At 51.1% G+C, this 9,468-nt stretch overlaps 1 protein-coding gene across 6 annotated transcripts in view; it reads left to right on the top strand.

Moving 5' to 3' along the window:
• Window positions 1-2,508: 2,508 nt before the first annotated feature.
• Window positions 2,509-9,468, top strand: part of RIPK1 (receptor interacting serine/threonine kinase 1) — a 43,541-nt gene continuing 36,581 nt past the window's right edge. For 5 of the 6 annotated variants that reach the window (XM_054253751.2, XM_078368443.1, XM_054253750.2 and 2 more), the window contains exon 1: window positions 5,809-5,983. The gene's annotated coding sequence lies outside the window, so the exon portion shown is untranslated. Of the gene's footprint in view, window positions 2,620-5,808; window positions 5,984-9,468 lie in introns of those variants that run through there. The other variant, XM_054253749.2, reaches the window with a different exon arrangement.

Raw genomic sequence — 9,468 nt, 5'->3', positions numbered from 1 at the left:
ACTCATAAAAAAAAAAACCTTTTTTTCTCAGATGCTCTGTCTTGGGGGGTTGGGGCTTTCTTTATGAGTGTCCGTTGTGCTGTCCTGCCCAGCTAGGAGGCAGTCTAGTCACTATTTGCCTGCCCAGGCTCCGCCCTACTGGTGTGAGGTCCACCCTGTTGCTGCAGGCTCTGCCCTGCTGCTTCGATCTCTGCCCCACTGCCACGGGCTACGCCCTGCAGCGGAGTCTCTCTGTTGTGGCGGGTTGCCTCAGCAATGGCAGGCTGCGTCAGCAATGGGCGTGTACCTCAGTAGGGGCGGATTGCCTCGGTAATGGCGGACGCCCCTCCCCCACTGAGCTGCACCGTCCTGGGTTCAGCTGTGCCCGCAGTAAAACTCTCCACCCGGAGCATTTGGAATCGCCATTTTGTTTGTCCCACTGCGCTGGCCCAAACGCTGTTTCCCTGAAATCTCCTGGCCTGGCTCACTGTCCAAGTCCCGTTCAATCAGATGAATATGCCAATCTGCCCTCTCAAGTCTCAGATTGCTGGTTAAACAGGCACCCGGACCAGTGCACTTTGTGTGGAGCACTGTGGAGCACCGCTGCGCTGTAGCGCCGGCTGCCGGCTGCACCAGCCAAAACCGCTGCGCTGGCGTCCCGCGTCTCTTTTATACCTGGGAATTTCCCCGTTCTGTGGGCAACAAAGATCCGTCTGGAAATGCGGCCCTGACTCACCCTCCGCGTGTTCAACGAGAGCTTCAGTCCTGGGTTGTTCTCACCGCGCCATCTTGAGTCCGTCTTCCAAGAATGAACTTTTAAAATGTTATGCCAAGTAAAAGAAGCAGTCATGAAAGATCATATATTGTATGATTAATTTTTCCATGAAATCCCCAAAATAGGGAAATCCACAGAGACAGAAAATGAATCTGTGGTTTCCATGGATTGGGGGGAGGAGGAAGTGGAGAACAGCTGTTAGTGGATATCACAGTTCCTTTTAGGGTGATGAAAACCTTCTGGAGTTAGTAGTGATAGCTGGATAGCTTTGTCAATATACTAAGAACCACTGAATTGCATGCGGAGGAATATTATGGTATGTGAATGTATTTTAATAAATGTGTTATTTTATTTATATATTTTTATTTATTTTTATTTTTTTGAGATGGAGTCTCACCCTGTCACCCAGGTTGGAGTGCAATGGTGCAATCTCGGCTCACTGCAACCTTCACCTCCAAGTTCAAGCTATTCTCCTGCCTCAGCCTCTTGAGTAGCTGTGATTACAGGTGTGCACCACCACGCCCGACTAATTTTTGTATTTTTAGTAGACACGAGGTTTCACCATGTTGGCCAGGCTGGTCTCTAATTCTTGGCACATGATCTGCCTGCCTTGGCCTCCAAAAATGCTGGGATTACAGGCATAAGCCACCATGCCCGACCTTAATAAGGGTGTCATTTTAAAAAACAAGCTAGGCACCTCGGGTGTAAAATTGGAGGAGGTTCTGATTCTCAGGGCCGCGCAAATGCAGGGTTGGCCCCTACGTGTGCAGCCCTCCTGAAATTTTGTGCCTTAGGCACCTGGCTTGCCTCTCGCTAATTCAGGCCCTCAGGAGAAAGCTTTACTTTTTGTCAATTTGAAATGGGAGGGCATGGCTTCTGCGAGCCTCTCCCTGGGAGCCATTTGGTCTGTTCTCTTCCTCTGAAAATCACCGTGTCAACACAAAATGCTTCAAATTGCGTCCAGCCTAGGATGGAGGCGGTGGGGGGGATAGTTGATGACATCACAAAACTGCTGCATCAACTCCCTCAAGTCTCTGCCTCTGGACCCCTGATAGAGGATACAGGAGTGTCCTGAGCCCGTCTCACTCAGTGTCTCTTCCCATCACTTTGCGGGAATGGTGAGGCTGCTTAAACCAACCGCAGTCTAAGCAACTGTGGCTGGAGAAGGGCTCGAGTACTAGGGGTGAGGACGCCTGCTTCTCTATCTGGAGTGGTACCAGTTAGTACTAGTGCCTAGAAGTACTACTAGTACTAGTACCCAGGACTAGTACTAATTAGTGGCGGAACCTGGAACAAATGCTTTGGTTAACTGAATCCCTCACATTCCTAAGACAAGAGGAGTGGACCCATGGGGCTTTCCCATTGAACATCCAGCTTGGCTGTCACCCGACTACTTTCTGAAAGTAATGAAGCCCAGGATTCCAGGCTCTGTCTCCTTTCCCGCAGACCCCTTGTTTTTTGGCGCTGAGGTCCTGCACAGTGCAGGCTACCAGTCTACTTCTCTAGGCTGTCAGTTTCGGAACCCGGTCTGAAGCGACCATGACGCTGGAGGTGGGCGAGGCCCGGCGAGCGCCACGGGCACGAGACTGGCCTCGGGCTGGCGGAGGCAGTCGCGGACATCGCCCTGGGCGGGGCAAGTTGGGGAACCCTAGCCCTGCCCCTAGCCCTGCCCCCGGCCACCTCGCGCGCCGCCCCCGCTGGTTCCGGGAGGAAAGTGGCGTGAGTATAAAAAGGCGGTGCCGGCAAAGGCCGGAGTGAGAATCCGCAGCGAGCGCAGTAGTAGGACCCGGTCCTGCGCCTCAGGGATCCGCGTCCAGGATCGGAGCGCGGCACAGAGACGGCGGCAGCGTTGGAAGAGGTGGCAGGTGAGGGCGTCCCCGCGCAGGGCCGGGCTGGGGACGGGAGTGGTGAGCTTCAGGTTCCCCGGCTGCCACCGAGAGGTGGGATTCGAGGAAAGGAGAGGCCGTTCAGCCAAGAGCCCCGGGGAGGCAGTGCCGTTTCGGTGGGGCCAGCAACGGTCTCTAGGGGGTCCCTTGCAGCGCGCAGCCGGTCTCTGCCTCGGCGGCCCCCAGCCAGTGCGGACGCTGCTCTCCCCGACGCCTCCTGGCTGCCCTTCCCAGGCCGAAGGCGTCCCCTGCAGTCCCCTCCCCACCTGCCGGCCCTATTTTCCCACTGCTCCTCTCTGCTCGGGGGTCCGCAGGATGACAACGTCTATCCTGCTTATCTTTTAAAGTCACCATTCTCCAGTTCCAAATCCGAGGACTCATCCGTAATTCAGAGATACGGATGGGTCTTTCCTTCCCCGGAGCACTCCTCCAGGGCCTGAGAATCCGGGCAGCCAGCCGCAGCCCGTAACCTGCAGAGCCTGCTGTCTGCGGGGACCGCCAGCAAGTAGAGGAGGAATCACCTTCGGAAGTGTTGTGTTGCCGGGGGCGGGTCGCGCCGGCGGGGTCTAGGAAGCCTCCCCTAGGGTGGGAATCAGAGCCTCCCAGCCGCAGTGGAATTGAGGATGAGTGGAATTAACCCGTGATTGTCGTGGCGCCCCCCCAAGGGGGACCAACAGTGTTTGCCAAGAGGTGACTTTGGGAGGGGTCCAGGATGGCCAAAGGTGGAGGCTGTGACCTGAGTGAGGCTGGATCAGGGGAGGGGCAGGTGAAGAAGAAACCATTTCAACAAGGCGGCTTTGAGCGGACCCTAAGGCCCTGGGAGATTTAGGAGGAAGGACGAGAGGATGGAGACACCACTTTCCTCTCAGGATGCTGTGTGGCTGTGGCTGAGGGTGGCTGCTGGCAGCGGGTTGTGTTCATTGTCCAAGGCTCTCCAGTGGTCTGGCTGGCGTTTTGGGAAGCACAGGTGAGGTGTCCGGACAGTGGGGAGCAGCTCTGGAAAGACCAGAGGGTCAGGGAGGAGGTCTGGGCACGAGGCCAGGCACAGGATCTGAAGTGGAGAGAAATGTGTGTGAGGAGGGCAGCCCTTGGGGATGAGTGTGGCGGAGAAGGGAGAGATGGGAAGGAGTCAGGGAGGTCTCCCAGCCTCACCTGGATGGGTGAGGCTCATTTCCAAGGGCATTGGGAACTGTGGCCTGGGGGCAGGTGTTCCTTTGGTTTCAGATCTGTGGCCAAGAGACCCACCCACTCACATTCACACTTTGCCTCCACTGGCTTCAGAGGTAGTGCCAGCTACTTGTTCTCGCTGGTTTTACTTCCTCACCTTGGGCTCCTTCTTGCCTTTGCATTCTGGAGCTCTGCAGGGACCAGTTCCTTCCTCCCATGCACAATCTACTCTCATGGCTTTTGCTGGGAATAATGAGTAAAGCTCCCAAATAGATGTTTCTGAGTTAGAACACTGAAAACAAAATAAAGCAAAAACAATACATTTCCAATGTCCCAAGGTCACATGATGTCCGGAGGATAGTGATGAGCATTAACTTTTTGTCTTCCCTATTAGAATGCAAGCTCCACAAATGGAACAGAGTGTTGTTGTATTTTGTTTTGTTTTTTTCCAGACAGAGTTGTGCTCTGTCACAGGATGGAGTGGAGTGGCACGATCTTGGCTTACTGCAACCTCTGCTTCCCTGGGCTCAAGCAATTCTGCCTCAGCCTCTGGAGTAGCTGGGACTACAGGTGCACGCCACCATGCCCAGCTAATTTTTGTATTTTCCGTAGAGACAGGGTTTCACCATGTTGGCCAGGATGGTCTCAATCTCCTGACCTCCTGATCTGCCTGCCTTGGCCTTCCAAAGTGCTGGAATTACAGGCGTGGCCAGCTGAGTTTTTTTGTGTGTGTGTGTGTGCAGTGGGTCAATCTCAGCTCACTGTAACCTACGCCTCCTGGGTTCAAGCAATTCTCCTGCCTCCACTTCCAGAGTACCTGGGACTACAGGAGCATGCCACCACACCCGGCTCATTCCCATTAGGAACAAGTGAGACTTCCTTTTGCTCCAGGTCTTCATCGACATTTGGTGTTGTGTTCTGGATTTTAGCCATTCTAATAAATGTGTAATAGTATTTCAGTTTTTTCAGAACATTGTAATTCCTTAATGACCTATAATTTTGAGCATCTTTTCATACGCATATACATATGGTGAAGTGTCTGTTCAGAGCTTTTCCCCACTTTTAATCAGGTTACACATTTCCATATTGTTGCATTTTAAGAGGTTTTTTTGGGGGAGTATATTTTGGGTCACAGTCCTTTATCAGGTATGTCTTTTGTAAATATTTTCTCCCGGTCTGTGGCTTGTGTTCTCATTCTCCTGACATACCTTTTTTGTTTTTACAGCATATAATCCTGCTGCGCTTTTGTTTTGCTTTTGGGACGGAGTCTCGCTCTTATCACCCAGGCTGGAGCACAGTGGTGCAATCTCGGCTCACTGCAGCCTCCTCCTCCTGGGTTCAAGCGATTGTCCTGCCTCAGCCTCCCCAGTAGCTGGGATTACTGATGCCCGCCACCACGCCCAGCTGATTTTTGTATTTTTTAGTAGAGATGGGGTTTCACTATGTTGGCCAGGTTGGTCTCGAACTCCTGACTTCAAGTGATCCGCCCGCCTCAGCTTTTCAAAGTGCTGGCATTACAGGAGTGAGCCACCGCGCCCGGCCTGTTGTGCATATAATTTTATTATTTGCTTTTTTAATAAAACATGAATAGCATGCAGTTCCAATTTTGCTCGAGACTTCACAATTACCAATTTAAAGGCTGCAAAATAATCATCTTATTTCCTCTCGACAGCCTCACTTTACAGAAGGGAGAGGAATGCTAACTTGCCTATGGTCCTAGCGCTGCTAACGCGCACAGCTCCGAATCCTCCGGATAGCACCCCCGCTGCAATCCACACTGGACTTCCTCCAGGCCCAGCTGCCTCTCGGGGGCGCAGGTTTCGGTTTCCTCTTCACTTAGGCCGCCCAACTCGCTTGAAAACAAAGTCCGCGATCCTCCAGCCAGCAAGAGAGCTCCGGGATTCAGACCCTGGGCGCTAGGCCCTGCAAGTGGCGGGGCGGCGCTCTCGCAGTCCTCCTCCCCGGCAGGAGCCTGGGCAGGGGGGAGGAGGCAGCGCGAGCAGTCCACGCCCTCCTGCCAGGAGTGCTGAACGCGGACGGCGGACAGCGAACCAGCCACCGGAGCACGGCGAGGTCCGCGGACCCACAGCTAGGGCGCCGGGGCGCGGCCGTCCAGGCGGGGCCGAGGGATCGCGGCGGGACTCGGTTGAACGGCGCGGCCAAGGAGACTGGCGCGGTAAGCGGGCTAACGCCGCGGAGGGCGGCGTGTCACTCCCTAGGCCGCAGCGCTCAGTCCCTGTGACCCCCTAGTCCGGGCTCTGGCGCCTTCCCCAGCACGCCCCGGCGACGCTGCCGCGGCGACGGAGTAATACGGAACCCTCCCGCCGCCGCTTCTTCCCTCACCCGGGCCTCTAGACGTTTAGCCGCGAAAATGAAAGTAACTCTCGGTATCGGCGCAGAGGCTCAGAGCGGTCGCAGACTTCCTGGAAGGAGCGGGACTGCCCGACTCCGGTGCGGTGGGCGGAGCCCCGCCGGTTCCGGAACTCGGGCGGTGGGCGGGGCCGCGGGCGCTCCCAGAAGTCACGGGGCCGCTAACTGTCCTTCCCCAGCCGGAGTCCACCGGCGGCTTCCGCGCCCGGGGTCTGGGCGCTGGACTGGGGGCGGCGGACACCTGCACTCAGGCCGCGGTTACGGCGTGACGGTGGAATAGGCCGTCCCACAAGCCGATAACGTCGTTGTTGTTTTGGTGGAGAGGGTGCCCTCTTTCTGCCGAATCATTAAGAAAAAACAATTTGGGCTCTTCCCTTACCAACCGGTTGAAAGGGCGTTTTACTGTTGCACTGGAGGCCGCAGCAGGTTCCCAAAACGAAAGCGTTTCTGCGTGATTTGAGACGACTGAGGATGAATGTGCTAACCCTGGCAGGGTTCTTTGGTGGTCACTGGCATGTGCTTTTGTAAAGTGCTGCAGACCGTCTTCTGGGTTGTGAAGAGGAAAGGCTGCGTCCTTCTTCCCTAAGCATTTGACAGAGCCTCACAGGGATGCAGGGTTGGGGTGGGGGGAGGCCTGGGATTGTTCAGTTCTTTCTCTCTTGCTTACCATTTGGCTCTTCCTTAATCAGAGCTCTTTCTTATCTTGGGCAAAGGATGAGGCTGTTCCAATCGTTAATTCTTCCCTGATTTACACTTGAAGAAGCCAAGGCAGGAGGTGAACGTTGAGATGTGCAGTGACATTCCATCACTGCCAGGAAGATGCATTCAGTAAAGAGGAAATTGTGATTAGTAATGTGGAATACTGGGCCGGGCAGGGTGGCTCACTCCTGTAATCCCAGCACTTCGGGATGCCGAGGCGGGACGATCACCTCAGGTCAGGAGTTCAAGACCAGTTTGGCCAACATGGCAAAACCCTGTCTCTACTAAAAATTAAAAAATTAGCCAGTTACGGTGTCAGGTTCCTGTAATCCCAGCTACTTCGGAGGCTGAGGCAGGAAAACTGCCTGAACCTGGGAGGTGGAAGCTGCAGTGAGCTGATACCATGCCGCTACACTCCAGCCTGGGTGACAGAGTGAGACTCTGTCTCAAAAAAAAAAAAAAAAAAGGCGGCATACTGCAGTTCCTCTATTCATAAAAAGTGAAGAGAAGGCTAGGCTTGTTTAAAATTAAATTTGGAGTGTATCATTATTAATGTAAAATAGCAAAAATAGTAACTTTTAATACTCATTCTCCTGTATCTGCACTATTCTGAGCCCCAGAGATATGTTGTACTTTCAGGATTGTGAATATTAATGAGTATTATGAAAACTTCTTAAATAATCTCTTCCAAACTGGGCAGCTTACTTTTTGGTGCTTATTAATCTATAATGTGTTAACACCCATATGATCTGGGAATTTGAAGAAAATATTTAACTTCCCATGCTTTAGTTGGATATTACACTCTAGCAAAGATGGTTGACTGTATTAACCTGTAGAACATTGATTCTGAACCATCTGTTTCCTGTATTTTTATTTTTTGAGACAGAGTCTTGCTCTGTCACCCAGGCTGGAGTGCAGTGGCACGATCTCACCTCAATGTAACCTCCGCCTCCTGGGTTCAAGCAGTTCTTCTGCCCCAGCTTCCTAAGAAGCTGGGATTACAGGCATCCCCTACCACGCCTGGCTAATTTTTGCATTTTTAGTAGAGAGGGTTTCACCATGTTGGCCAGTTTGGTCTCAAACTCTTGGCCTCAAGCAATTTGCCCATCTCGGCCTCCCAAAGTGCTGGGATTACAGGTGTGAGCCCCTGCACCCTGCCTTCTTGTATTTTAAAAGTTTATTCTGTACTTTCCCTGTGTTTCTGACTGTAACATATTCATTTAATATAGATGAGTAAGGCTGTAAGAGTAGGTCTTTGCAAGTAGAATTTTTCCAAAGACAAATTATTTGATATCTAGAGAAGTAGCATGTATTAGTGAGCAAGTAGTGAAAGTTTGATTTCATTCCAGGATCTGCCACTTTAGGTGAATCATTTAGCTCCAAATCTTAGTTTATTTATTTGTAAATTGAAATCATGATAAAATTTACTTCAGGGGTAATGATGCGCTAATGCATTATGCACTAATGCATGATGCTACTTGTTTAAACTCTGTTTCAATTCTTGTCTTTTGCCGGTCCTTTCTTGCTGGTCCTTAGTCTTCCTTGCTCAGAGCTTTTGTTTATCTGGGCAAATCATCAGATGGCTGTAATCAAGGAAGTTGGAGAAATCCTCTGGTCACTTGGATAACTGAGCAAAATCAGAGTTCTGTTAGTGGGAAGAAAGGGGGCAATGGCAGGTGGGCAACCAGCATTTTGTGCCATACTCGTTATGAGTGGGCATCATAGAAAAATGGGGAAAAAGTTAATTAGAATATTTTGATATGTAGACTTACCCTGCCTGAGATGATAATTTGTGAAATTTCTTGGGATTTCACATTCATTTCAGTAGAAAAAAATTCACTGTCCTAAGTCCCTGAATTAATATTTATTGATCCAAAACATTTATAAATTCCATTCAAATAGACATAATTAATTATTAGTTAACATTAGTTGGTATAACAGGCCAGCATGTCTTTCTTATTACATGGGTTTGTAATAACATGATTATGTAATATGGCCACATAAGTTACCTAAATTCAGTGTTTTTGGATATCCTTCATTCAGCTACTCACAAGGCCTTCCTAAGATATTTAGCTCTTATAAAGTTGAATCTTTTATGAGGAAAAAAGTGTGGTAGATAGTAAAAACAAAATAAATCACTGGAAACCATGGAAAAGATGCATAAGATTAAGATCAGATTAAACTAGCAAACTCAAAGACTATAAGGAGAACTGATTTGGGTCAGGAGCTAAGTTCCCAAAATCCAGTGGTCCCACCTGGAGGCCTTCCAATCTCACTGCACGGAGGAGCCCCTGCAGGTCCTTGTTGGTCTTGACAAATTTGAGGAGACGTGGCTGAGACTGAGGGAGAGATACCAGAGATTTCTACTTTAGGACTCCTCATAAAGTAGAAATCTTTTACGCAAAAGAGCATTTTTCAGGGTATGTTGTAGTTCCTGCCGGTTTCTTCTTCTTTTTTTTTTTAATTGAGACGGAGTTTCGCTCTTGTTACCCAGGCTGGAGTGCAATGGTGCAATCTCGGCTCACCGCAACCTCTGCCTCCTGGGTTCAGGCAATTCTGCCTCAGCCTCCTGAGTAGCTGGGATTACAGGCA

The sequence above is a fragment of the Callithrix jacchus genome, chromosome 4 (genome assembly GCF_049354715.1).
Source record: "Callithrix jacchus isolate 240 chromosome 4, calJac240_pri, whole genome shotgun sequence".
NCBI lineage: Eukaryota > Metazoa > Chordata > Mammalia > Primates > Cebidae > Callithrix > Callithrix jacchus.
Note: the sequence above shows the minus strand (reverse complement) of the source record. Positions and strands in the feature narration are given on the sequence as shown.